The sequence below is a fragment of the Phoenix dactylifera genome, chromosome 4, assembly GCF_051530095.1.
Source record: "Phoenix dactylifera cultivar Ajwa chromosome 4, Ajwa_hap1_PhDact_Kaust_v1.1, whole genome shotgun sequence".
NCBI classification, from domain to species: Eukaryota; Viridiplantae; Streptophyta; class Magnoliopsida; order Arecales; family Arecaceae; genus Phoenix; species Phoenix dactylifera.
In genome coordinates this window covers 36008364-36029227 of record NC_143193.1, presented here as the reverse complement: position 1 = coordinate 36029227, position 20864 = coordinate 36008364, and the positions used below count along the sequence as shown (strand labels likewise).

Here is a 20864-nt window from a genome sequence, read left to right as displayed (position 1 = left end):
TTTCCTCTTCGAATAATTTTTTTCCCCCGAAAATAAACTGAGTCTGGAGACTCGCGGTGCCATGCCGCATAGCGGAACAGCGCGTTGAATCCTACGCCAGAACGGCCCCGGCAGCGCGAATGTCTCGGGCCGTCGAGGTCTGCTGCTTTGTCATAAAAGGGTGTTTCGATGGGCATGTCATGGGTGCGATCATACCAGCACTAATGCACCGGATCCCATCAGAACTCTGCAGTTAAGCGTGCTTGGGCGAGAGTAGTACTAGGATGGGTGACCCCCTGAGAAGTCCTCGTGTTGCACCATTTTTATTTTTTGCCCGCTTTTTTATTTTTTGATAATATTTATTTTTAATTTTTTGGCTTTTGGCTTTTCCTCTTCGGATAATTTTTTTCCCCCGACAATAAACTGAGTCCGGAGACTGGCGGTGCCATGCCGCATAGCGGGACCAGCGCGTTGAATCCTACGCCAGAACGGCCCCGGCAGCGCGAATGTCTCGGGCGGTCGAGGTCTGCTGCTTTGTCATAAAAGGGAGTTTCGAAGGGCATATCATGGGTGCGATCATACCAGCACTAATGCACCGGATCCCATCAGAACTCCGCAGTTAAGCGTGCTTGGGCGAGAGTAGTACTAGGATGGGTGACCGCCTGGGAAGTCCTCGTGTTGCACCCCTTTTATTTTTTGCCCGCTTTTTTATTTTTTGATAACATTTATTTTTAATTTTTCGGCTTTTGGCTTTTCCTCTTCGGATAATTTTTTTCCCCCGAAAATAAACTGAGTCCGGAGACTCGCGGTGCCATGCCGCATAGCGGAACAGCGCGTTGAATCCTACGCCAGAACGGCCCCGGCAGCGCGAATGTCTCGGTCCGTCGAGGTCTGCTGCTTTGTCATAAAAGGGTGTTTCGATGGGCATGTCATGGGTGCGATCATACCAGCACTAATGCACCGGATCCCATCAGAACTCTGCAGTTAAGCGTGCTTGGGCGAGAGTAGTACTAGGATGGGTGACCCCCTGAGAAGTCCTCGTGTTGCACCCTTTTTATTTTTTGCCCGCTTTTTTATTTTTTGATAATATTTATTTTTAATTTTTTGGCTTTTGGCTTTTCCTCTTCGGATAATTTTTTTCCCCCGACAATAAACTGAGTCCGGAGACTGGCGGTGCCATGCCGCATAGCGGGACCAGCGCGTTGAATCCTACGCCAGAACGGCCCCGGCAGCGCGAATGTCTCGGGCGGTCGAGGTCTGCTGCTTTGTCATAAAAGGGAGTTTCGAAGGGCATATCATGGGTGCGATCATACCAGCACTAATGCACCGGATCCCATCAGAACTTCGCAGTTAAGCGTGCTTGGGCGAGAGTAGTACTAGGATGGGTGACCCCCGGGAAGTCCTCGTGTTGCACCCCTTTTATTTTTTGCCCGCTTTTTTATTTTTTGATAATATTTATTTTTAATTTTTCGGCTTTTGGCTTTTCCTCTTCGGATAATTTTTTTCCCTCGAAAATAAACTGAGTCCGGAGACTCGCGGTGCCATGCCGCATAGCGGAACAGCGCGTTGAATCCTACGCCAGAAGGGCCCCGGCAGCGCGAATGTCTCGGGCCGTCGAGGTCTGCTGCTTTGTCATAAAAGGGAGTTTCGAAGGGCATATCATGGGTGCGATCATACCAGCACTAATGCACCGGATCCCATCAGAACTCCGCAGCTAAGCGTGCTTGGGCGAGAGTAGTACTAGGATGGGTGACCCCCTGGGAAGTCCTCGTGTTGCACCCCTTTTATTTTTTGCCCGCTTTTTTATTTTTTGATAACATTTATTTTTAATTTTTCGGCTTTTGGCTTTTCCTCTTCGGATAATTTTTTTCCTCCGAAAATAAACTAAGTCCGGAGACTCGCGGTGCCATGCCGCATAGCGGAACAGCGCGTTGAATCCTACGCCAGAACGGCCCCGGCAGCGCGAATGTCTCGGGCCGTCGAGGTCTGCTGCTTTGTCATAAAAGGGTGTTTCGATGGGCATGTCATGGGTGCGATCATACCAGCACTAATGCACCGGATCCCATCAGAACTCCGCAGTTAAGCGTGCTTGGGCGAGAGTAGTACTAGGATGGGTGACCCCCTGGGAAGTCCTCGTGTTGCACCCTTTTTATTTTTTGCCCGCTTTTTTATTTTTTGATAATATTTATTTTTAATTTTTCGGCTTTTGGCTTTTCCTCTTCGAATAATTTTTTTCCCCCGAAAATAAACTGAGTCCGGAGACTCGCGGTGCCATGCCGCATAGCGGAAAAGCGCGTTGAATCCTACGCCAGAACGGCCCCGGCAGCGCGAATGTCTCGGGCCGTCGAGGTCTGCTGCTTTGTCATAAAAGGGTGTTTCGATGGGCATGTCATGGGTGCGATCATACCAGCACTAATGCACCGGATCCCATCAGAACTCCGCAGTTAAGCGTGCTTGGGCGAGAGTAGTACTAGGATGGGTGACCCCCTGGGAAGTCCTCGTGTTGCACCCCTTTTATTTTTTGCCCGCTTTTTTATTTTTTGATAATATTTATTTTTAATTTTTCGGCTTTTGGCTTTTCCTCTTCGGATAATTTTTTTCCCTCGAAAATAAACTGAGTCCGGAGACTCGCGGTGCCATGCCGCATAGCGGAATAGCGCGTTGAATCCTACGCCAGAACGGCCCCGGCAGCGCGAATGTCTCGGGCCGTCGAGGTCTGCTGCTTTGTCATAAAAGGGAGTTTCGAAGGGCATATCATGGGTGCGATCATACCAGCACTAATGCACCGGATCCCATCAGAACTCCGCAGTTAAGCGTGCTTGGGCGAGAGTAGTACTAGGATGGGTGACCCCCTGGGATGTCCTCGTGTTGCACCCCTTTTATTTTTTGCCCGCTTTTTTATTTTTTGATAATATTTATTTTTAATTTTTTGGCTTTTGGCTTTTCCTCTTCGGATAATTTTTTCCCCCCGAAAATAAACTGAGTCCGGAGACTGGCGGTGCCATGCCCCATAGCGGAACAGCGCGTTGAATCATACGCCAGAACGGCCCCCGCAGCGCGAATGTCTCGGGCCGTCGAGGTCTGCTGCTTTGTTTTAAAAGGGAGTTTCGAAGGGCATGTCTTGGGTGCGATCATACCAGCACTAATGCACCGGATCCCATCAGAACTCCGCAGTTAAGCGTGCTTGGGCGAGAGTAGTACTAGGATGGGTGACCCCCTGGGAAGTCTTTGTGTTGCACCCTTTTTATTTTTTGCCCGCTTTTTTATTTTTTGATAATATTTATTTTTAATTTTTCGGCTTTTGGCTTTTCCTCTTCGGATAATTTTTTTCCTCCGACAATAAACTGAGTCCGGAGACTGGCGGTGCCATGCCGCATAGCGGGACCAGCGCGTTGAATCCTACGCCAGAACGGCCCCGGCAGCGTGAATGTCTCGGGCCGTCGAGGTCTGCTGCTTTGTCATACTAGGGAGTTTCGAAGGGCATGTCGATGGTGCGATCATACCAGCACTAATGCACCGGATCCCATCAGAACTCCGCAGTTAAGCGTGCTTGGGCGAGAGTAGTACTAGGATGGGTGACCCCCTGGGAAGTCCTCGTGTTGCACCCTTTTTATTTTTTGCCCGCTTTTTTATTTTTTGATAATATTTATTTTTAATTTTTTGGCTTTTGGCTTTTCCTCTTCGGATAATTTTTTCCCCCCGAAAATAAACTGAGTCCGGAGACTCGCGGTGCCATGCCGCATAGCGGAACAGCGCGTTGAATCCTACGCCAGAAGGGCCCCGGCAGCGCGAATGTCTCGGGCCGTCGAGGTCTGCTGCTTTGTCATAAAAGGGAGTTTCGAAGGGCATATCATGGGTGCGATCATACCAGCACTAATGCACCGGATCCCATCAGAACTCCGCAGCTAAGCGTGCTTGGGCGAGAGTAGTACTAGGATGGGTGACCCCCTGGGAAGTCCTCGTGTTGCACCCCTTTTATTTTTTGCCCGCTTTTTTATTTTTTGATAACATTTATTTTTAATTTTTCGGCTTTTGGCTTTTCCTCTTCGGATAATTTTTTTCCCCCGAAAATAAACTAAGTCCGGAGACTCGCGGAGCCATGCCGCATAGCGGAACAGCGCGTTGAATCCTATGCCAGAACGGCCCCGGCAGCGCGAATGTCTCGGGCCGTCGAGGTCTGCTGCTTTGTCATAAAAGGGTGTTTCGATGGGCATGTCATGGGTGCGATCATACCAGCACTAATGCACCGGATCCCATCAGAACTCCGCAGTTAAGCGTGCTTGGGCGAGAGTAGTACTAGGATGGGTGACCCCCTGGGAAGTCCTCGTGTTGCACCCTTTTTATTTTTTGCCCGCTTTTTTATTTTTTGATAATATTTATTTTTAATTTTTCGGCTTTTGGCTTTTCCTCTTCGAATAATTTTTTTCCCCCGAAAATAAACTGAGTCTGGAGACTCGCGGTGCCATGCCGCATAGCGGAACAGCGCGTTGAATCCTACGCCAGAACGGCCCCGGCAGCGCGAATGTCTCGGGCCGTCGAGGTCTGCTGCTTTGTCATAAAAGGGTGTTTCGATGGGCATGTCATGGGTGCGATCATACCAGCACTAATGCACCGGATCCCATCAGAACTCTGCAGTTAAGCGTGCTTGGGCGAGAGTAGTACTAGGATGGGTGACCCCCTGAGAAGTCCTCGTGTTGCACCATTTTTATTTTTTGCCCGCTTTTTTATTTTTTGATAATATTTATTTTTAATTTTTTGGCTTTTGGCTTTTCCTCTTCGGATAATTTTTTTCCCCCGACAATAAACTGAGTCCGGAGACTGGCGGTGCCATGCCGCATAGCGGGACCAGCGCGTTGAATCCTACGCCAGAACGGCCCCGGCAGCGCGAATGTCTCGGGCGGTCGAGGTCTGCTGCTTTGTCATAAAAGGGAGTTTCGAAGGGCATATCATGGGTGCGATCATACCAGCACTAATGCACCGGATCCCATCAGAACTCCGCAGTTAAGCGTGCTTGGGCGAGAGTAGTACTAGGATGGGTGACCGCCTGGGAAGTCCTCGTGTTGCACCCCTTTTATTTTTTGCCCGCTTTTTTATTTTTTGATAACATTTATTTTTAATTTTTCGGCTTTTGGCTTTTCCTCTTCGGATAATTTTTTTCCCCCGAAAATAAACTGAGTCCGGAGACTCGCGGTGCCATGCCGCATAGCGGAACAGCGCGTTGAATCCTACGCCAGAACGGCCCCGGCAGCGCGAATGTCTCGGTCCGTCGAGGTCTGCTGCTTTGTCATAAAAGGGTGTTTCGATGGGCATGTCATGGGTGCGATCATACCAGCACTAATGCACCGGATCCCATCAGAACTCTGCAGTTAAGCGTGCTTGGGCGAGAGTAGTACTAGGATGGGTGACCCCCTGAGAAGTCCTCGTGTTGCACCCTTTTTATTTTTTGCCCGCTTTTTTATTTTTTGATAATATTTATTTTTAATTTTTTGGCTTTTGGCTTTTCCTCTTCGGATAATTTTTTTCCCCCGACAATAAACTGAGTCCGGAGACTGGCGGTGCCATGCCGCATAGCGGGACCAGCGCGTTGAATCCTACGCCAGAACGGCCCCGGCAGCGCGAATGTCTCGGGCGGTCGAGGTCTGCTGCTTTGTCATAAAAGGGAGTTTCGAAGGGCATATCATGGGTGCGATCATACCAGCACTAATGCACCGGATCCCATCAGAACTTCGCAGTTAAGCGTGCTTGGGCGAGAGTAGTACTAGGATGGGTGACCCCCGGGAAGTCCTCGTGTTGCACCCCTTTTATTTTTTGCCCGCTTTTTTATTTTTTGATAATATTTATTTTTAATTTTTCGGCTTTTGGCTTTTCCTCTTCGGATAATTTTTTTCCCTCGAAAATAAACTGAGTCCGGAGACTCGCGGTGCCATGCCGCATAGCGGAACAGCGCGTTGAATCCTACGCCAGAAGGGCCCCGGCAGCGCGAATGTCTCGGGCCGTCGAGGTCTGCTGCTTTGTCATAAAAGGGAGTTTCGAAGGGCATATCATGGGTGCGATCATACCAGCACTAATGCACCGGATCCCATCAGAACTCCGCAGCTAAGCGTGCTTGGGCGAGAGTAGTACTAGGATGGGTGACCCCCTGGGAAGTCCTCGTGTTGCACCCCTTTTATTTTTTGCCCGCTTTTTTATTTTTTGATAACATTTATTTTTAATTTTTCGGCTTTTGGCTTTTCCTCTTCGGATAATTTTTTTCCTCCGAAAATAAACTAAGTCCGGAGACTCGCGGTGCCATGCCGCATAGCGGAACAGCGCGTTGAATCCTACGCCAGAACGGCCCCGGCAGCGCGAATGTCTCGGGCCGTCGAGGTCTGCTGCTTTGTCATAAAAGGGTGTTTCGATGGGCATGTCATGGGTGCGATCATACCAGCACTAATGCACCGGATCCCATCAGAACTCCGCAGTTAAGCGTGCTTGGGCGAGAGTAGTACTAGGATGGGTGACCCCCTGGGAAGTCCTCGTGTTGCACCCTTTTTATTTTTTGCCCGCTTTTTTATTTTTTGATAATATTTATTTTTAATTTTTCGGCTTTTGGCTTTTCCTCTTCGAATAATTTTTTTCCCCCGAAAATAAACTGAGTCCGGAGACTCGCGGTGCCATGCCGCATAGCGGAAAAGCGCGTTGAATCCTACGCCAGAACGGCCCCGGCAGCGCGAATGTCTCGGGCCGTCGAGGTCTGCTGCTTTGTCATAAAAGGGTGTTTCGATGGGCATGTCATGGGTGCGATCATACCAGCACTAATGCACCGGATCCCATCAGAACTCCGCAGTTAAGCGTGCTTGGGCGAGAGTAGTACTAGGATGGGTGACCCCCTGGGAAGTCCTCGTGTTGCACCCCTTTTATTTTTTGCCCGCTTTTTTATTTTTTGATAATATTTATTTTTAATTTTTCGGCTTTTGGCTTTTCCTCTTCGGATAATTTTTTTCCCTCGAAAATAAACTGAGTCCGGAGACTCGCGGTGCCATGCCGCATAGCGGAATAGCGCGTTGAATCCTACGCCAGAACGGCCCCGGCAGCGCGAATGTCTCGGGCCGTCGAGGTCTGCTGCTTTGTCATAAAAGGGAGTTTCGAAGGGCATATCATGGGTGCGATCATACCAGCACTAATGCACCGGATCCCATCAGAACTCCGCAGTTAAGCGTGCTTGGGCGAGAGTAGTACTAGGATGGGTGACCCCCTGGGATGTCCTCGTGTTGCACCCCTTTTATTTTTTGCCCGCTTTTTTATTTTTTGATAATATTTATTTTTAATTTTTTGGCTTTTGGCTTTTCCTCTTCGGATAATTTTTTCCCCCCGAAAATAAACTGAGTCCGGAGACTGGCGGTGCCATGCCCCATAGCGGAACAGCGCGTTGAATCATACGCCAGAACGGCCCCCGCAGCGCGAATGTCTCGGGCCGTCGAGGTCTGCTGCTTTGTTTTAAAAGGGAGTTTCGAAGGGCATGTCTTGGGTGCGATCATACCAGCACTAATGCACCGGATCCCATCAGAACTCCGCAGTTAAGCGTGCTTGGGCGAGAGTAGTACTAGGATGGGTGACCCCCTGGGAAGTCTTTGTGTTGCACCCTTTTTATTTTTTGCCCGCTTTTTTATTTTTTGATAATATTTATTTTTAATTTTTCGGCTTTTGGCTTTTCCTCTTCGGATAATTTTTTTCCTCCGACAATAAACTGAGTCCGGAGACTGGCGGTGCCATGCCGCATAGCGGGACCAGCGCGTTGAATCCTACGCCAGAACGGCCCCGGCAGCGTGAATGTCTCGGGCCGTCGAGGTCTGCTGCTTTGTCATACTAGGGAGTTTCGAAGGGCATGTCGATGGTGCGATCATACCAGCACTAATGCACCGGATCCCATCAGAACTCCGCAGTTAAGCGTGCTTGGGCGAGAGTAGTACTAGGATGGGTGACCCCCTGGGAAGTCCTCGTGTTGCACCCTTTTTATTTTTTGCCCGCTTTTTTATTTTTTGATAATATTTATTTTTAATTTTTTGGCTTTTGGCTTTTCCTCTTCGGATAATTTTTTCCCCCCGAAAATAAACTGAGTCCGGAGACTCGCGGTGCCATGCCGCATAGCGGAACAGCGCGTTGAATCCTACGCCAGAAGGGCCCCGGCAGCGCGAATGTCTCGGGCCGTCGAGGTCTGCTGCTTTGTCATAAAAGGGAGTTTCGAAGGGCATATCATGGGTGCGATCATACCAGCACTAATGCACCGGATCCCATCAGAACTCCGCAGCTAAGCGTGCTTGGGCGAGAGTAGTACTAGGATGGGTGACCCCCTGGGAAGTCCTCGTGTTGCACCCCTTTTATTTTTTGCCCGCTTTTTTATTTTTTGATAACATTTATTTTTAATTTTTCGGCTTTTGGCTTTTCCTCTTCGGATAATTTTTTTCCCCCGAAAATAAACTAAGTCCGGAGACTCGCGGAGCCATGCCGCATAGCGGAACAGCGCGTTGAATCCTACGCCAGAACGGCCCCGGCAGCGCGAATGTCTCGGGCCGTCGAGGTCTGCTGCTTTGTCATAAAAGGGTGTTTCGATGGGCATGTCATGGGTGCGATCATACCAGCACTAATGCACCGGATCCCATCAGAACTCCGCAGTTAAGCGTGCTTGGGCGAGAGTAGTACTAGGATGGGTGACCCCCTGGGAAGTCCTCGTGTTGCACCCTTTTTATTTTTTGCCCGCTTTTTTATTTTTTGATAATATTTATTTTTAATTTTTCGGCTTTTGGCTTTTCCTCTTCGAATAATTTTTTTCCCCCGAAAATAAACTGAGTCTGGAGACTCGCGGTGCCATGCCGCATAGCGGAACAGCGCGTTGAATCCTACGCCAGAACGGCCCCGGCAGCGCGAATGTCTCGGGCCGTCGAGGTCTGCTGCTTTGTCATAAAAGGGTGTTTCGATGGGCATGTCATGGGTGCGATCATACCAGCACTAATGCACCGGATCCCATCAGAACTCTGCAGTTAAGCGTGCTTGGGCGAGAGTAGTACTAGGATGGGTGACCCCCTGAGAAGTCCTCGTGTTGCACCATTTTTATTTTTTGCCCGCTTTTTTATTTTTTGATAATATTTATTTTTAATTTTTTGGCTTTTGGCTTTTCCTCTTCGGATAATTTTTTTCCCCCGACAATAAACTGAGTCCGGAGACTGGCGGTGCCATGCCGCATAGCGGGACCAGCGCGTTGAATCCTACGCCAGAACGGCCCCGGCAGCGCGAATGTCTCGGGCGGTCGAGGTCTGCTGCTTTGTCATAAAAGGGAGTTTCGAAGGGCATATCATGGGTGCGATCATACCAGCACTAATGCACCGGATCCCATCAGAACTCCGCAGTTAAGCGTGCTTGGGCGAGAGTAGTACTAGGATGGGTGACCGCCTGGGAAGTCCTCGTGTTGCACCCCTTTTATTTTTTGCCCGCTTTTTTATTTTTTGATAACATTTATTTTTAATTTTTCGGCTTTTGGCTTTTCCTCTTCGGATAATTTTTTTCCCCCGAAAATAAACTGAGTCCGGAGACTCGCGGTGCCATGCCGCATAGCGGAACAGCGCGTTGAATCCTACGCCAGAACGGCCCCGGCAGCGCGAATGTCTCGGTCCGTCGAGGTCTGCTGCTTTGTCATAAAAGGGTGTTTCGATGGTCATGTCATGGGTGCGATCATACCAGCACTAATGCACCGGATCCCATCAGAACTCTGCAGTTAAGCGTGCTTGGGCGAGAGTAGTACTAGGATGGGTGACCCCCTGAGAAGTCCTCGTGTTGCACCCTTTTTATTTTTTGCCCGCTTTTTTATTTTTTGATAATATTTATTTTTAATTTTTTGGCTTTTGGCTTTTCCTCTTCGGATAATTTTTTTCCCCCGACAATAAACTGAGTCCGGAGACTGGCGGTGCCATGCCGCATAGCGGGACCAGCGCGTTGAATCCTACGCCAGAACGGCCCCGGCAGCGCGAATGTCTCGGGCGGTCGAGGTCTGCTGCTTTGTCATAAAAGGAAGTTTCGAAGGGCATATCATGGGTGCGATCATACCAGCACTAATGCACCGGATCCCATCAGAACTTCGCAGTTAAGCGTGCTTGGGCGAGAGTAGTACTAGGATGGGTGACCCCCGGGAAGTCCTCGTGTTGCACCCCTTTTATTTTTTGCCCGCTTTTTTATTTTTTGATAATATTTATTTTTAATTTTTCGGCTTTTGGCTTTTCCTCTTCGGATAATTTTTTTCCCTCGAAAATAAACTGAGTCCGGAGACTCGCGGTGCCATGCCGCATAGCGGAACAGCGCGTTGAATCCTACGCCAGAAGGGCCCCGGCAGCGCGAATGTCTCGGGCCGTCGAGGTCTGCTGCTTTGTCATAAAAGGGAGTTTCGAAGGGCATATCATGGGTGCGATCATACCAGCACTAATGCACCGGATCCCATCAGAACTCCGCAGCTAAGCGTGCTTGGGCGAGAGTAGTACTAGGATGGGTGACCCCCTGGGAAGTCCTCGTGTTGCACCCCTTTTATTTTTTGCCCGCTTTTTTATTTTTTGATAACATTTATTTTTAATTTTTCGGCTTTTGGCTTTTCCTCTTCGGATAATTTTTTTTCCCCGAAAATAAACTAAGTCCGGAGACTCGCGGAGCCATGCCGCATAGCGGAACAGCGCGTTGAATCCTACGCCAGAACGGCCCCGGCAGCGCGAATGTCTCGGGCCGTCGAGGTCTGCTGCTTTGTCATAAAAGGGTGTTTCGATGGGCATGTCATGGGTGCGATCATACCAGCACTAATGCACCGGATCCCATCAGAACTCCGCAGTTAAGCGTGCTTGGGCGAGAGTAGTACTAGGATGGGTGACCCCCTGGGAAGTCCTCGTGTTGCACCCTTTTTATTTTTTGCCCGCTTTTTTATTTTTTGATAATATTTATTTTTAATTTTTCGGCTTTTGGCTTTTCCTCTTCGAATAATTTTTTTCCCCCGAAAATAAACTGAGTCCGGAGACTCGCGGTGCCATGCCGCATAGCGGAACAGCGCGTTGAATCCTACGCCAGAACGGCCCCGGCAGCGCGAATGTCTCGGGCCGTCGAGGTCTGCTGCTTTGTCATAAAAGGGTGTTTCGATGGGCATGTCATGGGTGCGATCATACCAGCACTAATGCACCGGATCCCATCAGAACTCTGCAGTTAAGCGTGCTTGGGCGAGAGTAGTACTAGGATGGGTGACCCCCTGAGAAGTCCTCGTGTTGCACCATTTTTATTTTTTGCCCGCTTTTTTATTTTTTGATAATATTTATTTTTAATTTTTTGGCTTTTGGCTTTTCCTCTTCGGATAATTTTTTTCCCCCGACAATAAACTGAGTCCGGAGACTGGCGGTGCCATGCCGCATAGCGGGACCAGCGCGTTGAATCCTACGCCAGAACGGCCCCGGCAGCGCGAATGTCTCGGGCGGTCGAGGTCTGCTGCTTTGTCATAAAAGGGAGTTTCGAAGGGCATATCATGGGTGCGATCATACCAGCACTAATGCACCGGATCCCATCAGAACTTCGCAGTTAAGCGTGCTTGGGCGAGAGTAGTACTAGGATGGGTGACCCCCGGGAAGTCCTCGTGTTGCACCCCTTTTATTTTTTGCCCGCTTTTTTATTTTTTGATAATATTTATTTTTAATTTTTCGGCTTTTGGCTTTTCCTCTTCGGATAATTTTTTTCCCTCGAAAATAAACTGAGTCCGGAGACTCGCGGTGCCATGCCGCATAGCGGAACAGCGCGTTGAATCCTACGCCAGAAGGGCCCCGGCAGCGCGAATGTCTCGGGCCGTCGAGGTCTGCTGCTTTGTCATAAAAGGGAGTTTCGAAGGGCATATCATGGGTGCGATCATACCAGCACTAATGCACCGGATCCCATCAGAACTCCGCAGCTAAGCGTGCTTGGGCGAGAGTAGTACTAGGATGGGTGACCCCCTGGGAAGTCCTCGTGTTGCAACCCTTTTATTTTTTGCCCGCTTTTTTATTTTTTGATAACATTTATTTTTAATTTTTCGGCTTTTGGCTTTTCCTCTTCGGATAATTTTTTTCCTCCGAAAATAAACTAAGTCCGGAGACTCGCGGTGCCATGCCGCATAGCGGAACAGCGCGTTGAATCCTACGCCAGAACGGCCCCGGCAGCGCGAATGTCTCGGGCCGTCGAGGTCTGCTGCTTTGTCATAAAAGGGTGTTTCGATGGGCATGTCATGGGTGCGATCATACCAGCACTAATGCACCGGATCCCATCAGAACTCCGCAGTTAAGCGTGCTTGGGCGAGAGTAGTACTAGGATGGGTGACCCCCTGGGAAGTCCTCGTGTTGCACCCTTTTTATTTTTTGCCCGCTTTTTTATTTTTTGATAATATTTATTTTTAATTTTTCGGCTTTTGGCTTTTCCTCTTCGAATAATTTTTTTCCCCCGAAAATAAACTGAGTCCGGAGACTCGCGGTGCCATGCCGCATAGCGGAAAAGCGCGTTGAATCCTACGCCAGAACGGCCCCGGCAGCGCGAATGTCTCGGGCCGTCGAGGTCTGCTGCTTTGTCATAAAAGGGTGTTTCGATGGGCATGTCATGGGTGCGATCATACCAGCACTAATGCACCGGATCCCATCAGAACTCCGCAGTTAAGCGTGCTTGGGCGAGAGTAGTACTAGGATGGGTGACCCCCTGGGAAGTCCTCGTGTTGCACCCCTTTTATTTTTTGCCCGCTTTTTTATTTTTTGATAATATTTATTTTTAATTTTTCGGCTTTTGGCTTTTCCTCTTCGGATAATTTTTTTCCCTCGAAAATAAACTGAGTCCGGAGACTCGCGGTGCCATGCCGCATAGCGGAATAGCGCGTTGAATCCTACGCCAGAACGGCCCCGGCAGCGCGAATGTCTCGGGCCGTCGAGGTCTGCTGCTTTGTCATAAAAGGGAGTTTCGAAGGGCATATCATGGGTGCGATCATACCAGCACTAATGCACCGGATCCCATCAGAACTCCGCAGTTAAGCGTGCTTGGGCGAGAGTGGTACTAGGATGGGTGACCCCCTTGGAAGTCCTCGTGTTGCACCCCTTTTATTTTTTGCCCGCTTTTTTATTTTTTGATAACATTTATTTTTAATTTTTCGGCTTTTGGCTTTTCCTCTTCGGATAATTTTTTTCCCCCGAAAATAAACTGAGTCCGGAGACTCGCGGTGCCATGCCGCATAGCGGAACAGCGCGTTGAATCCTACGCCAGAACGGCCCCGGTAGCGCGAATGTCTCGGGCCGTCGAGGTCTGCTGCTTTGTCATAAAAGGGTGTTTCGATGGGCATGTCATGGGTGCGATCATACCAGCACTAATGCACCGGATCCCATCAGAACTCAGCAGTTAAGCGTGCTTGGGCGAGAGTAGTACTAGGATGGGTGACCCCCTGGGAAGTCCTCGTGTTGTACCCCTTTTATTTTTTGCCCGCTTTTTTATTTTTTGATAATATTTATTTTTAATTTTTTGGCTTTTGGCTTTTCCTCTTCGGATAATTTTTTTTCCCCGAAAATAAACTGAGTCCGGAGACTGGCGGTGCCATGCCGCATAGCAGGACCAGCGCGTTGAATTCTACGCCAGAACGGCCCCGGCAGCGCGAATGTCTCGGGCCGTCGAGGTCTGCTGCTTTGCCATAAAAGGGAGTTTCGAAGTGCATGTCATGGGTGCGATCATACCAGCACTAATGCACCGGATCCGATCATAACTCCGCAGTTAAGCGTGCTTGGGCGAGAGAAGTACTAGGATGGGTGACCCCCTGGGAAGTCCTCGTGTTGCACCCTTTTTATTTTTTGCCCGCTTTTTTATTTTTTGATAATATTTATTTTTAATTTTTTGGCTTTTGGCTTTTCCTCTTCGGATAATTTTTTCCCCCCGAAAATAAACTGAGTCCGGAGACTGGCGGTGCCATGCCGCATAGCGGAACAGCGCGTTGAATCCTACGCCAGAACGGCCCCGGCAGCGCGAATGTCTCGGTCCGTCGAGGTCTGCTGCTTTGTCATAAAAGGGTGTTTCGATGGGCATGTCATGGGTGCGATCATACCAGCACTAATGCACCGGATCCCATCAGAACTCTGCAGTTAAGCGTGCTTGGGCGAGAGTAGTACTAGGATGGGTGACCCCCTGAGAAGTCCTCGTGTTGCACCCTTTTTATTTTTTGCCCGCTTTTTTATTTTTTGATAATATTTATTTTTAATTTTTTGGCTTTTGGCTTTTCCTCTTCGGATAATTTTTTTCCCCCGACAATAAACTGAGTCCGGAGACTGGCGGTGCCATGCCGCATAGCGGGACCAGCGCGTTGAATCCTACGCCAGAACGGCCCCGGCAGCACGAATGTCTCGGGCGGTCGAGGTCTGCTGCTTTGTCATAAAAGGGAGTTTCGAAGGGCATATCATGGGTGCGATCATACCAGCACTAATGCACCGGATCCCATCAGAACTTCGCAGTTAAGCGTGCTTGGGCGAGAGTAGTACTAGGATGGGTGACCCCCGGGAAGTCCTCGTGTTGCACCCCTTTTATTTTTTGCCCGCTTTTTTATTTTTTGATAATATTTATTTTTAATTTTTCGGCTTTTGGCTTTTCCTCTTCGGATAATTTTTTTCCCTCGAAAATAAACTGAGTCCGGAGACTCGCGGTGCCATGCCGCATAGCGGAACAGCGCGTTGAATCCTACGCCAGAAGGGCCCCGGCAGCGCGAATGTCTCGGGCCGTCGAGGTCTGCTGCTTTGTCATAAAAGGGAGTTTCGAAGGGCATATCATGGGTGCGATCATACCAGCACTAATGCACCGGATCCCATTAGAACTCCGCAGTTAAGCGTGCTTGGGCAAGAGTAGTACTAGGATGGGTGACCCCCTGGGAAGTCCTCGTGTTGCACCCCTTTTATTTTTTGCCCGCTTTTTTATTTTTTGATAACATTTATTTTTAATTATTCGGCTTTTGGCTTTTCCTCTTCGGATAATTTTTTTCCCCCGAAAATAAACTGAGTCCGGAGACTCGCGGTGCCATGCCGCATAGCGGAACAGCGCGTTGAATCCTACGCCAGAACGGCCCCGGCAGCGCGAATGTCTCGGGCCGTCGAGGTCTGCTGCTTTGTCATAAAAGGGTGTTTCGATGGGCATGTCATGGGTGCGATCATACCAGCACTAATGCACCGGATCCCATCAGAACTCCGCAGTTAAGCGTGCTTGGGCGAGAGTAGTACTAGGATGGGTGACCCCCTGGGAAGTCCTCGTGTTGCACCCCTTTTATTTTTTGCCCGCTTTTTTATTTTTTGATAATATTTATTTTTAATTTTTCGGCTTTTGGCTTTTCCTCTTCGGATAATTTTTTTCCCTCGAAAATAAACTGAGTCCGGAGACTCGCGGTGCCATGCCGCATAGCGGAACAGCGCGTTGAATCCTACGCCAGAACGGCCCCGGCAGCGCGAATGTCTCGGGCCGTCGAGGTCTGCTGCTTTGTCATAAAAGGGTGTTTCGATGGGCATGTCATGGGTGCGATCATACCAGCACTAATGCACCGGATCCCATCAGAACTCCGCAGTTAAGCGTGCTTGGGCGAGAGTAGTACTAGGATGGGTGACCCCCTGGGAAGTCCTCGTGTTGCACCCTTTTTATTTTTTGCCCGCTTTTTTATTTTTTGATAATATTTATTTTTAATTTTTCGGCTTTTGGCTTTTCCTCTTCGAATAATTTTTTTCCCCCGAAAATAAACTGAGTCCGGAGACTCGCGGTGCCATGCCGCATAGCGGAACAGCCCGTTGAATCCTACGCCAGAACGGCCCCGGCAGCGCGAATGTCTCGGGCCGTCGAGGTCTGCTGCTTTGTCATAAAAGGGTGTTTCGATGGGCATGTCATGGGTGCGATCATACCAGCACTAATGCACCGGATCCCATCAGAACTCCGCAGTTAAGCGTGCTTGGGCGAGAGTAGTACTAGGATGGGTGACCCCCTGGGAAGTCCTCGTGTTGCACCCTTTTTATTTTTTGCCCGCTTTTTTATTTTTTGATAATATTTATTTTTAATTTTTCGGCTTTTGGCTTTTCCTCTTCGAATAATTTTTTTCCCCCGAAAATAAACTGAGTCCGGAGACTCGCGGTGCCATGCCGCATAGCGGAACAGCGCGTTGAATCCTACGCCAGAACGGCCCCGGCAGCGCGAATGTCTCGGGCCGTCGAGGTCTGCTGCTTTGTCATAAAAGGGTGTTTCGATGGGCATGTCATGGGTGCGATCATACCAGCACTAATGCACCGGATCCCATCAGAACTCCGCAGTTAAGCGTGCTTGGGCGAGAGTAGTACTAGGATGGGTGACCCCCTGGGAAGTCCTCGTGTTGCACCCCTTTTATTTTTTGCCCGCTTTTTTATTTTTTGATAATATTTATTTTTAATTTTTCGGCTTTTGGCTTTTCCTCTTCGGATAATTTTTTTCCCCCGAAAATAAACTGAGTCCGGAGACTCGCGGTGCCATGCCGCATAGCGGAACAGCGCGTTGAATCCTACGCCAGAACGGCCCCGGCAGCGCGAATGTCTCGGGCCGTCGAGGTCTGCTGCTTTGTCATAAAAGGGTGTTTCGATGGGCATGTCATGGGTGCGATCATACCAGCACTAATGCACCGGATCCCATCAGAACTCCGCAGTTAAGCGTGCTTGGGCGAGAGTGGTACTAGGATGGGTGACCCCCTGGGAAGTCCTCGTGTTGCACCCTTTTTATTTTTTGCCCGCTTTTTTATTTTTTGATAATATTTATTTTTAATTTTTCGGCTTTTGGCTTTTCCTCTTCGGATAATTTTTTTCCCCCGAAAATAAACTGAGTCCGGAGACTCGCGGTGCCATGCCGCATAGCGGAACAGCGCGTTGAATCCTACGCCAGAACGGCCCCGGCAGCGCGAATGTCTCGGGCCGTCGAGGTCTGCTGCTTTGTCATAAAAGGGTGTTTCGATGGGCATGTCATGGGTGCGATCATACCAACACTAATGCACCGGATCCCATCAGAACTCCGCAGTTAAGCGTGCTTGGGCGAGAGTAGTACTAGGATGGGTGACCCCCTGGGAAGTCCTCGTGTTGCACCCTTTTTATTTTTTGCCCGCTTTTTTATTTTTTGATAATATTTATTTTTAATTTTTCGGCTTTTGGCTTTTCCTCTTCGGATAATTTTTTTCTCCCGAAAATAAACTGAGTCCGGAGACTCGCGGTGCCATGCCGCATAGCGGAACAGCGCGTTGAATCCTACGCCAGAACGGCCCCGGCAGCGCGAATGTCTCGGGCCGTCGAGGTGTGCTGCTTTGTCATAAAAGGGTGTTTCGATGGGCATGTCATGGGTGCGATCATACCAGCACTAATGCACCGGATCCCATCAGAACTCCGCAGTTAAGCGTGCTTGGGCGAGAGTAGTACTATGATGGGTGACCCCCTGGGAAGTCCTCGTGTTGCACCCTTTTTAATTTTTGCCCGCTTTTTTATTTTTTGATAATATTTATTTTTAATTTTTCGGCTTTTGGCTTTTCCTCTTCGGATAATTTTTTTCCCTCGAAAATAAACTGAGTCCGGAGACTCGCGGTGCCATGCCGCATAGCGGAACAGCGCGTTGAATCCTACGCCAGAACGGCCCCGGCAGCGCGAATGTCTCGGGCCGTCGAGGGCTGCTGCTTTGTCATAAAAGGGTGTTTCGATGGGCATGTCATGGGTGCGATCATACCAGCACTAATGCACCGGATCCCATCAGAACTCCGCAGTTAAGCGTGCTTGGGCGAGAGTAGTACTAGGATGGGTGACCCCCTGGGAAGTCCTCGTGTTGCACCCTTTTTATTTTTTGCCCGCTTTTTTATTTTTTGATAATATTTATTTTTAATTTTTCGGCTTTTGGCTTTTCCTCTTCGGATAATTTTTTTCCCTCGAAAATAAACTGAGTCCGGAGACTCGCGGTGCCATGCCGCATAGCGGAACAGCGCGTTGAATCCTACGCCAGAACGGCCCCGGCAGCGCGAATGTCTCGGGCCGTCGAGGGCTGCTGCTTTGTCATAAAAGGGTGTTTCGATGGGCATGTCATGGGTGCGATCATACCAGCACTAATGCACCGGATCCCATCAGAACTCCGCAGTTAAGCGTGCTTGGGCGAGAGTAGTACTAGGATGGGTGACCCCCTGGGAAGTCCTCGTGTTGCACCCTTTTTATTTTTTGCCCGCTTTTTTATTTTTTGATAATATTTATTTTTAATTTTTCGGCTTTTGGCTTTTCCTCTTCGGATAATTTTTTTCCCCCGAAAATAAACTGAGTCCGGAGACTCGCGGTGCCATGCCGCATAGCGGAACAGCGCGTTGAATCCTACGCCAGAACGGCCCCGGCAGCGCGAATGTCTCGGGCCGTCGAGGTCTGCTGCTTTGTCATAAAAGGGTGTTTCGATGGGCATGTCATGGGTGCGATCATACCAGCACTAATGCACCGGATCCCATCAGAACTCCGCAGTTAAGCGTGCTTGGGCGAGAGTAGTACTAGGATGGGTGACCCCCTGGGAAGTCCTCGTGTTGCACCCTTTTTATTTTTTGCCCGCTTTTTTATTTTTTGATAATATTTATTTTTAATTTTTCGGCTTTTGGCTTTTCCTCTTCGGATAATTTTTTTCCCCCGAAAATAAACTGAGTCCGGAGACTCGCGGTGCCATGCCGCATAGCGGAACAGCGCGTTGAATCCTACGCCAGAACGGCCCCGGCAGCGCGAATGTCTCGGGCCGTCGAGGTCTGCTGCTTTGTCATAAAAGGGTGTTTCGATGGGCATGTCATGGGTGCGATCATACCAGCACTAATGCACCGGATCCCATCAGAACTCCGCAGTTAAGCGTGCTTGGGCGAGAGTAGTACTAGGATGGGTGACCCCCTGGGAAGTCCTCGTGTTGCACCCTTTTTATTTTTTGCCCGCTTTTTTATTTTTTGATAATATTTATTTTTAATTTTTCGGCTTTTGGCTTTTCCTCTTCGGATAATTTTTTTCCCCCGAAAATAAACTGAGTCCGGAGACTCGCGGTGCCATGCCGCATAGCGGAACAGCGCGTTGAATCCTACGCCAGAACGGCCCCGGTAGCGCGAATGTCTCGGGCCGTCGAGGTCTGCTGCTTTGTCATAAAAGGGTGTTTCGATGGGCATGTCATGGGTGCGATCATACCAGCACTAATGCACCGGATCCCATCAGAACTCAGCAGTTAAGCGTGCTTGGGCGAGAGTAGTACTAGGATGGGTGACCCCCTGGGAAGTCCTCGTGTTGTACCCCTTTTATTTTTTGCCCGCTTTTTTATTTTTTGATAATATTTATTTTTAATTTTTTGGCTTTTGGCTTTTCCTCTTCGGATAATTTTTTTTCCCCGAAAATAAACTGAGTCCGGAGACTGGCGGTGCCATGCCGCATAGCAGGACCAGCGCGTTGAATTCTACGCCAGAACGGCCCCGGCAGCGCGAATGTCTCGGGCCGTCGAGGTCTGCTGCTTTGCCATAAAAGGGAGTTTCGAAGTGCATGTCATGGGTGCGATCATACCAGCACTAATGCACCGGATCCGATCATAACTCCGCAGTTAAGCGTGCTTGGGCGAGAGAAGTACTAGGATGGGTGACCCCCTGGGAAGTCCTCGTGTTGCACCCTTTTTATTTTTTGCCCGCTTTTTTATTTTTTGATAATATTTATTTTTAATTTTTTGGCTTTTGGCTTTTCCTCTTCGGATAATTTTTTCCCCCCGAAAATAAACTGAGTCCGGAGACTGGCGGTGCCATGCCGCATAGCGGAACAGCGCGTTGAATCCTACGCCAGAACGGCCCCGGCAGCGCGAATGTCTCGGTCCGTCGAGGTCTGCTGCTTTGTCATAAAAGGGTGTTTCGATGGGCATGTCATGGGTGCGATCATACCAGCACTAATGCACCGGATCCCATCAGAACTCTGCAGTTAAGCGTGCTTGGGCGAGAGTAGTACTAGGATGGGTGACCCCCTGAGAAGTCCTCGTGTTGCACCCTTTTTATTTTTTGCCCGCTTTTTTATTTTTTGATAATATTTATTTTTAATTTTTTGGCTTTTGGCTTTTCCTCTTCGGATAATTTTTTTCCCCCGACAATAAACTGAGTCCGGAGACTGGCGGTGCCATGCCGCATAGCGGGACCAGCGCGTTGAATCCTACGCCAGAACGGCCCCGGCAGCACGAATGTCTCGGGCGGTCGAGGTCTGCTGCTTTGTCATAAAAGGGAGTTTCGAAGGGCATATCATGGGTGCGATCATACCAGCACTAATGCACCGGATCCCATCAGAACTTCGCAGTTAAGCGTGCTTGGGCGAGAGTAGTACTAGGATGGGTGACCCCCGGGAAGTCCTCGTGTTGCACCCCTTTTATTTTTTGCCCGCTTTTTTATTTTTTGATAATATTTATTTTTAATTTTTCGGCTTTTGGCTTTTCCTCTTCGGATAATTTTTTTCCCTCGAAAATAAACTGAGTCCGGAGACTCGCGGTGCCATGCCGCATAGCGGAACAGCGCGTTGAATCCTACGCCAGAAGGGCCCCGGCAGCGCGAATGTCTCGGGCCGTCGAGGTCTGCTGCTTTGTCATAAAAGGGAGTTTCGAAGGGCATATCATGGGTGCGATCATACCAGCACTAATGCACCGGATCCCATTAGAACTCCGCAGTTAAGCGTGCTTGGGCAAGAGTAGTACTAGGATGGGTGACCCCCTGGGAAGTCCTCGTGTTGCACCCCTTTTATTTTTTGCCCGCTTTTTTATTTTTTGATAACATTTATTTTTAATTATTCGGCTTTTGGCTTTTCCTCTTCGGATAATTTTTTTCCCCCGAAAATAAACTGAGTCCGGAGACT

At 49.3% G+C, this 20864-nt stretch overlaps 55 non-coding genes and 2 pseudogenes across 55 annotated transcripts; all 57 read left to right on the top strand.

The window, feature by feature from the left end:
- The first annotated feature begins 181 nt into the window (after window positions 1-181).
- LOC149759386 (5S ribosomal RNA) lies at window positions 182-300 on the top strand. The gene has a single exon (XR_016405339.1). It is a non-coding gene; the product is annotated as a 5S ribosomal RNA (ribosomal RNA).
- Window positions 301-547: 247 nt separating this feature from the next.
- LOC149759385 (5S ribosomal RNA) lies at window positions 548-666 on the top strand. The gene has a single exon (XR_016411671.1). It is a non-coding gene; the product is annotated as a 5S ribosomal RNA (ribosomal RNA).
- A 246-nt stretch (window positions 667-912) lies between these two features.
- LOC149759384 (5S ribosomal RNA) lies at window positions 913-1031 on the top strand. Its single transcript, XR_016402512.1, has one exon. It is a non-coding gene; the product is annotated as a 5S ribosomal RNA (ribosomal RNA).
- Window positions 1032-1278: 247 nt separating this feature from the next.
- LOC149759383 (5S ribosomal RNA) lies at window positions 1279-1396 on the top strand. The gene has a single exon (XR_016407063.1). It is a non-coding gene; the product is annotated as a 5S ribosomal RNA (ribosomal RNA).
- A 246-nt stretch (window positions 1397-1642) lies between these two features.
- LOC149759382 (5S ribosomal RNA) lies at window positions 1643-1761 on the top strand. Its single transcript, XR_016412463.1, has one exon. It is a non-coding gene; the product is annotated as a 5S ribosomal RNA (ribosomal RNA).
- A 246-nt stretch (window positions 1762-2007) lies between these two features.
- On the top strand, window positions 2008-2126 carry LOC149759381 (5S ribosomal RNA). Its single transcript, XR_016411965.1, has one exon. It is a non-coding gene; the product is annotated as a 5S ribosomal RNA (ribosomal RNA).
- Window positions 2127-2372: 246 nt separating this feature from the next.
- On the top strand, window positions 2373-2491 carry LOC149759380 (5S ribosomal RNA). Its single transcript, XR_016409160.1, has one exon. It is a non-coding gene; the product is annotated as a 5S ribosomal RNA (ribosomal RNA).
- A 246-nt stretch (window positions 2492-2737) lies between these two features.
- On the top strand, window positions 2738-2856 carry LOC149759379 (5S ribosomal RNA). The gene has a single exon (XR_016403778.1). It is a non-coding gene; the product is annotated as a 5S ribosomal RNA (ribosomal RNA).
- Window positions 2857-3102: 246 nt separating this feature from the next.
- Window positions 3103-3221, top strand: LOC149759378 (5S ribosomal RNA). The gene has a single exon (XR_016403313.1). It is a non-coding gene; the product is annotated as a 5S ribosomal RNA (ribosomal RNA).
- A 247-nt stretch (window positions 3222-3468) lies between these two features.
- Window positions 3469-3587, top strand: LOC149759377 (5S ribosomal RNA). Its single transcript, XR_016401975.1, has one exon. It is a non-coding gene; the product is annotated as a 5S ribosomal RNA (ribosomal RNA).
- Window positions 3588-3833: 246 nt separating this feature from the next.
- LOC149759376 (5S ribosomal RNA) lies at window positions 3834-3952 on the top strand. Its single transcript, XR_016412462.1, has one exon. It is a non-coding gene; the product is annotated as a 5S ribosomal RNA (ribosomal RNA).
- Window positions 3953-4198: 246 nt separating this feature from the next.
- LOC149759375 (5S ribosomal RNA) lies at window positions 4199-4317 on the top strand. Its single transcript, XR_016411964.1, has one exon. It is a non-coding gene; the product is annotated as a 5S ribosomal RNA (ribosomal RNA).
- A 246-nt stretch (window positions 4318-4563) lies between these two features.
- On the top strand, window positions 4564-4682 carry LOC149759374 (5S ribosomal RNA). The gene has a single exon (XR_016405338.1). It is a non-coding gene; the product is annotated as a 5S ribosomal RNA (ribosomal RNA).
- Window positions 4683-4929: 247 nt separating this feature from the next.
- On the top strand, window positions 4930-5048 carry LOC149759373 (5S ribosomal RNA). Its single transcript, XR_016411670.1, has one exon. It is a non-coding gene; the product is annotated as a 5S ribosomal RNA (ribosomal RNA).
- A 246-nt stretch (window positions 5049-5294) lies between these two features.
- On the top strand, window positions 5295-5413 carry LOC149759372 (5S ribosomal RNA). Its single transcript, XR_016402511.1, has one exon. It is a non-coding gene; the product is annotated as a 5S ribosomal RNA (ribosomal RNA).
- Window positions 5414-5660: 247 nt separating this feature from the next.
- On the top strand, window positions 5661-5778 carry LOC149759371 (5S ribosomal RNA). Its single transcript, XR_016407062.1, has one exon. It is a non-coding gene; the product is annotated as a 5S ribosomal RNA (ribosomal RNA).
- Window positions 5779-6024: 246 nt separating this feature from the next.
- Window positions 6025-6143, top strand: LOC149759370 (5S ribosomal RNA). Its single transcript, XR_016412461.1, has one exon. It is a non-coding gene; the product is annotated as a 5S ribosomal RNA (ribosomal RNA).
- Window positions 6144-6389: 246 nt separating this feature from the next.
- Window positions 6390-6508, top strand: LOC149759369 (5S ribosomal RNA). The gene has a single exon (XR_016411963.1). It is a non-coding gene; the product is annotated as a 5S ribosomal RNA (ribosomal RNA).
- A 246-nt stretch (window positions 6509-6754) lies between these two features.
- LOC149759368 (5S ribosomal RNA) lies at window positions 6755-6873 on the top strand. Its single transcript, XR_016409159.1, has one exon. It is a non-coding gene; the product is annotated as a 5S ribosomal RNA (ribosomal RNA).
- Window positions 6874-7119: 246 nt separating this feature from the next.
- On the top strand, window positions 7120-7238 carry LOC149759367 (5S ribosomal RNA). The gene has a single exon (XR_016403777.1). It is a non-coding gene; the product is annotated as a 5S ribosomal RNA (ribosomal RNA).
- Window positions 7239-7484: 246 nt separating this feature from the next.
- On the top strand, window positions 7485-7603 carry LOC149759366 (5S ribosomal RNA). The gene has a single exon (XR_016403312.1). It is a non-coding gene; the product is annotated as a 5S ribosomal RNA (ribosomal RNA).
- Window positions 7604-7850: 247 nt separating this feature from the next.
- LOC149759365 (5S ribosomal RNA) lies at window positions 7851-7969 on the top strand. The gene has a single exon (XR_016401974.1). It is a non-coding gene; the product is annotated as a 5S ribosomal RNA (ribosomal RNA).
- Window positions 7970-8215: 246 nt separating this feature from the next.
- LOC149759364 (5S ribosomal RNA) lies at window positions 8216-8334 on the top strand. Its single transcript, XR_016412460.1, has one exon. It is a non-coding gene; the product is annotated as a 5S ribosomal RNA (ribosomal RNA).
- Window positions 8335-8580: 246 nt separating this feature from the next.
- LOC149759363 (5S ribosomal RNA) lies at window positions 8581-8699 on the top strand. The gene has a single exon (XR_016411961.1). It is a non-coding gene; the product is annotated as a 5S ribosomal RNA (ribosomal RNA).
- A 246-nt stretch (window positions 8700-8945) lies between these two features.
- On the top strand, window positions 8946-9064 carry LOC149759362 (5S ribosomal RNA). The gene has a single exon (XR_016405337.1). It is a non-coding gene; the product is annotated as a 5S ribosomal RNA (ribosomal RNA).
- Window positions 9065-9311: 247 nt separating this feature from the next.
- LOC149759361 (5S ribosomal RNA) lies at window positions 9312-9430 on the top strand. The gene has a single exon (XR_016411669.1). It is a non-coding gene; the product is annotated as a 5S ribosomal RNA (ribosomal RNA).
- Window positions 9431-9676: 246 nt separating this feature from the next.
- Window positions 9677-9795, top strand: LOC149759360 (5S ribosomal RNA). Its single transcript, XR_016402510.1, has one exon. It is a non-coding gene; the product is annotated as a 5S ribosomal RNA (ribosomal RNA).
- A 247-nt stretch (window positions 9796-10042) lies between these two features.
- LOC149759359 (5S ribosomal RNA) lies at window positions 10043-10160 on the top strand. Its single transcript, XR_016407061.1, has one exon. It is a non-coding gene; the product is annotated as a 5S ribosomal RNA (ribosomal RNA).
- A 246-nt stretch (window positions 10161-10406) lies between these two features.
- LOC149759358 (5S ribosomal RNA) lies at window positions 10407-10525 on the top strand. Its single transcript, XR_016412459.1, has one exon. It is a non-coding gene; the product is annotated as a 5S ribosomal RNA (ribosomal RNA).
- A 246-nt stretch (window positions 10526-10771) lies between these two features.
- On the top strand, window positions 10772-10890 carry LOC149759357 (5S ribosomal RNA). The gene has a single exon (XR_016411960.1). It is a non-coding gene; the product is annotated as a 5S ribosomal RNA (ribosomal RNA).
- A 246-nt stretch (window positions 10891-11136) lies between these two features.
- LOC149759356 (5S ribosomal RNA) lies at window positions 11137-11255 on the top strand. The gene has a single exon (XR_016405336.1). It is a non-coding gene; the product is annotated as a 5S ribosomal RNA (ribosomal RNA).
- Window positions 11256-11502: 247 nt separating this feature from the next.
- LOC149759355 (5S ribosomal RNA) lies at window positions 11503-11620 on the top strand. Its single transcript, XR_016407060.1, has one exon. It is a non-coding gene; the product is annotated as a 5S ribosomal RNA (ribosomal RNA).
- A 246-nt stretch (window positions 11621-11866) lies between these two features.
- Window positions 11867-11985, top strand: LOC149759354 (5S ribosomal RNA). The gene has a single exon (XR_016402244.1). It is a non-coding gene; the product is annotated as a 5S ribosomal RNA (ribosomal RNA).
- Window positions 11986-12231: 246 nt separating this feature from the next.
- LOC149759353 (5S ribosomal RNA) lies at window positions 12232-12350 on the top strand. Its single transcript, XR_016411959.1, has one exon. It is a non-coding gene; the product is annotated as a 5S ribosomal RNA (ribosomal RNA).
- A 246-nt stretch (window positions 12351-12596) lies between these two features.
- Window positions 12597-12715, top strand: LOC149759352 (5S ribosomal RNA). The gene has a single exon (XR_016409158.1). It is a non-coding gene; the product is annotated as a 5S ribosomal RNA (ribosomal RNA).
- A 246-nt stretch (window positions 12716-12961) lies between these two features.
- Window positions 12962-13080, top strand: LOC149759351 (5S ribosomal RNA). The gene has a single exon (XR_016405086.1). It is a non-coding gene; the product is annotated as a 5S ribosomal RNA (ribosomal RNA).
- Window positions 13081-13326: 246 nt separating this feature from the next.
- On the top strand, window positions 13327-13445 carry LOC149759350 (5S ribosomal RNA). The gene has a single exon (XR_016405996.1). It is a non-coding gene; the product is annotated as a 5S ribosomal RNA (ribosomal RNA).
- Window positions 13446-13692: 247 nt separating this feature from the next.
- LOC149759349 (5S ribosomal RNA) lies at window positions 13693-13811 on the top strand (annotated as a pseudogene).
- Window positions 13812-14057: 246 nt separating this feature from the next.
- LOC149759348 (5S ribosomal RNA) lies at window positions 14058-14176 on the top strand. The gene has a single exon (XR_016402509.1). It is a non-coding gene; the product is annotated as a 5S ribosomal RNA (ribosomal RNA).
- Window positions 14177-14423: 247 nt separating this feature from the next.
- Window positions 14424-14541, top strand: LOC149759347 (5S ribosomal RNA). Its single transcript, XR_016407059.1, has one exon. It is a non-coding gene; the product is annotated as a 5S ribosomal RNA (ribosomal RNA).
- Window positions 14542-14787: 246 nt separating this feature from the next.
- On the top strand, window positions 14788-14906 carry LOC149759346 (5S ribosomal RNA). Its single transcript, XR_016403869.1, has one exon. It is a non-coding gene; the product is annotated as a 5S ribosomal RNA (ribosomal RNA).
- A 246-nt stretch (window positions 14907-15152) lies between these two features.
- LOC149759345 (5S ribosomal RNA) lies at window positions 15153-15271 on the top strand. The gene has a single exon (XR_016409157.1). It is a non-coding gene; the product is annotated as a 5S ribosomal RNA (ribosomal RNA).
- Window positions 15272-15517: 246 nt separating this feature from the next.
- LOC149759344 (5S ribosomal RNA) lies at window positions 15518-15636 on the top strand. The gene has a single exon (XR_016411958.1). It is a non-coding gene; the product is annotated as a 5S ribosomal RNA (ribosomal RNA).
- Window positions 15637-15882: 246 nt separating this feature from the next.
- On the top strand, window positions 15883-16001 carry LOC149759343 (5S ribosomal RNA). Its single transcript, XR_016411957.1, has one exon. It is a non-coding gene; the product is annotated as a 5S ribosomal RNA (ribosomal RNA).
- Window positions 16002-16247: 246 nt separating this feature from the next.
- Window positions 16248-16366, top strand: LOC149759342 (5S ribosomal RNA). Its single transcript, XR_016409156.1, has one exon. It is a non-coding gene; the product is annotated as a 5S ribosomal RNA (ribosomal RNA).
- A 246-nt stretch (window positions 16367-16612) lies between these two features.
- LOC149759341 (5S ribosomal RNA) lies at window positions 16613-16731 on the top strand. Its single transcript, XR_016401905.1, has one exon. It is a non-coding gene; the product is annotated as a 5S ribosomal RNA (ribosomal RNA).
- Window positions 16732-16977: 246 nt separating this feature from the next.
- On the top strand, window positions 16978-17096 carry LOC149759340 (5S ribosomal RNA). Its single transcript, XR_016403027.1, has one exon. It is a non-coding gene; the product is annotated as a 5S ribosomal RNA (ribosomal RNA).
- A 246-nt stretch (window positions 17097-17342) lies between these two features.
- On the top strand, window positions 17343-17461 carry LOC149759339 (5S ribosomal RNA). The gene has a single exon (XR_016412729.1). It is a non-coding gene; the product is annotated as a 5S ribosomal RNA (ribosomal RNA).
- Window positions 17462-17707: 246 nt separating this feature from the next.
- On the top strand, window positions 17708-17826 carry LOC149759338 (5S ribosomal RNA). The gene has a single exon (XR_016411955.1). It is a non-coding gene; the product is annotated as a 5S ribosomal RNA (ribosomal RNA).
- Window positions 17827-18072: 246 nt separating this feature from the next.
- Window positions 18073-18191, top strand: LOC149759337 (5S ribosomal RNA). The gene has a single exon (XR_016411954.1). It is a non-coding gene; the product is annotated as a 5S ribosomal RNA (ribosomal RNA).
- Window positions 18192-18437: 246 nt separating this feature from the next.
- Window positions 18438-18556, top strand: LOC149759336 (5S ribosomal RNA). The gene has a single exon (XR_016411953.1). It is a non-coding gene; the product is annotated as a 5S ribosomal RNA (ribosomal RNA).
- Window positions 18557-18802: 246 nt separating this feature from the next.
- Window positions 18803-18921, top strand: LOC149759335 (5S ribosomal RNA). The gene has a single exon (XR_016411952.1). It is a non-coding gene; the product is annotated as a 5S ribosomal RNA (ribosomal RNA).
- Window positions 18922-19167: 246 nt separating this feature from the next.
- Window positions 19168-19286, top strand: LOC149759334 (5S ribosomal RNA). Its single transcript, XR_016405995.1, has one exon. It is a non-coding gene; the product is annotated as a 5S ribosomal RNA (ribosomal RNA).
- A 247-nt stretch (window positions 19287-19533) lies between these two features.
- Window positions 19534-19652, top strand: LOC149759333 (5S ribosomal RNA; annotated as a pseudogene).
- A 246-nt stretch (window positions 19653-19898) lies between these two features.
- LOC149759332 (5S ribosomal RNA) lies at window positions 19899-20017 on the top strand. The gene has a single exon (XR_016402508.1). It is a non-coding gene; the product is annotated as a 5S ribosomal RNA (ribosomal RNA).
- Window positions 20018-20264: 247 nt separating this feature from the next.
- LOC149759331 (5S ribosomal RNA) lies at window positions 20265-20382 on the top strand. The gene has a single exon (XR_016407058.1). It is a non-coding gene; the product is annotated as a 5S ribosomal RNA (ribosomal RNA).
- Window positions 20383-20628: 246 nt separating this feature from the next.
- Window positions 20629-20747, top strand: LOC149759330 (5S ribosomal RNA). The gene has a single exon (XR_016403868.1). It is a non-coding gene; the product is annotated as a 5S ribosomal RNA (ribosomal RNA).
- Window positions 20748-20864: the final 117 nt, after the last annotated feature.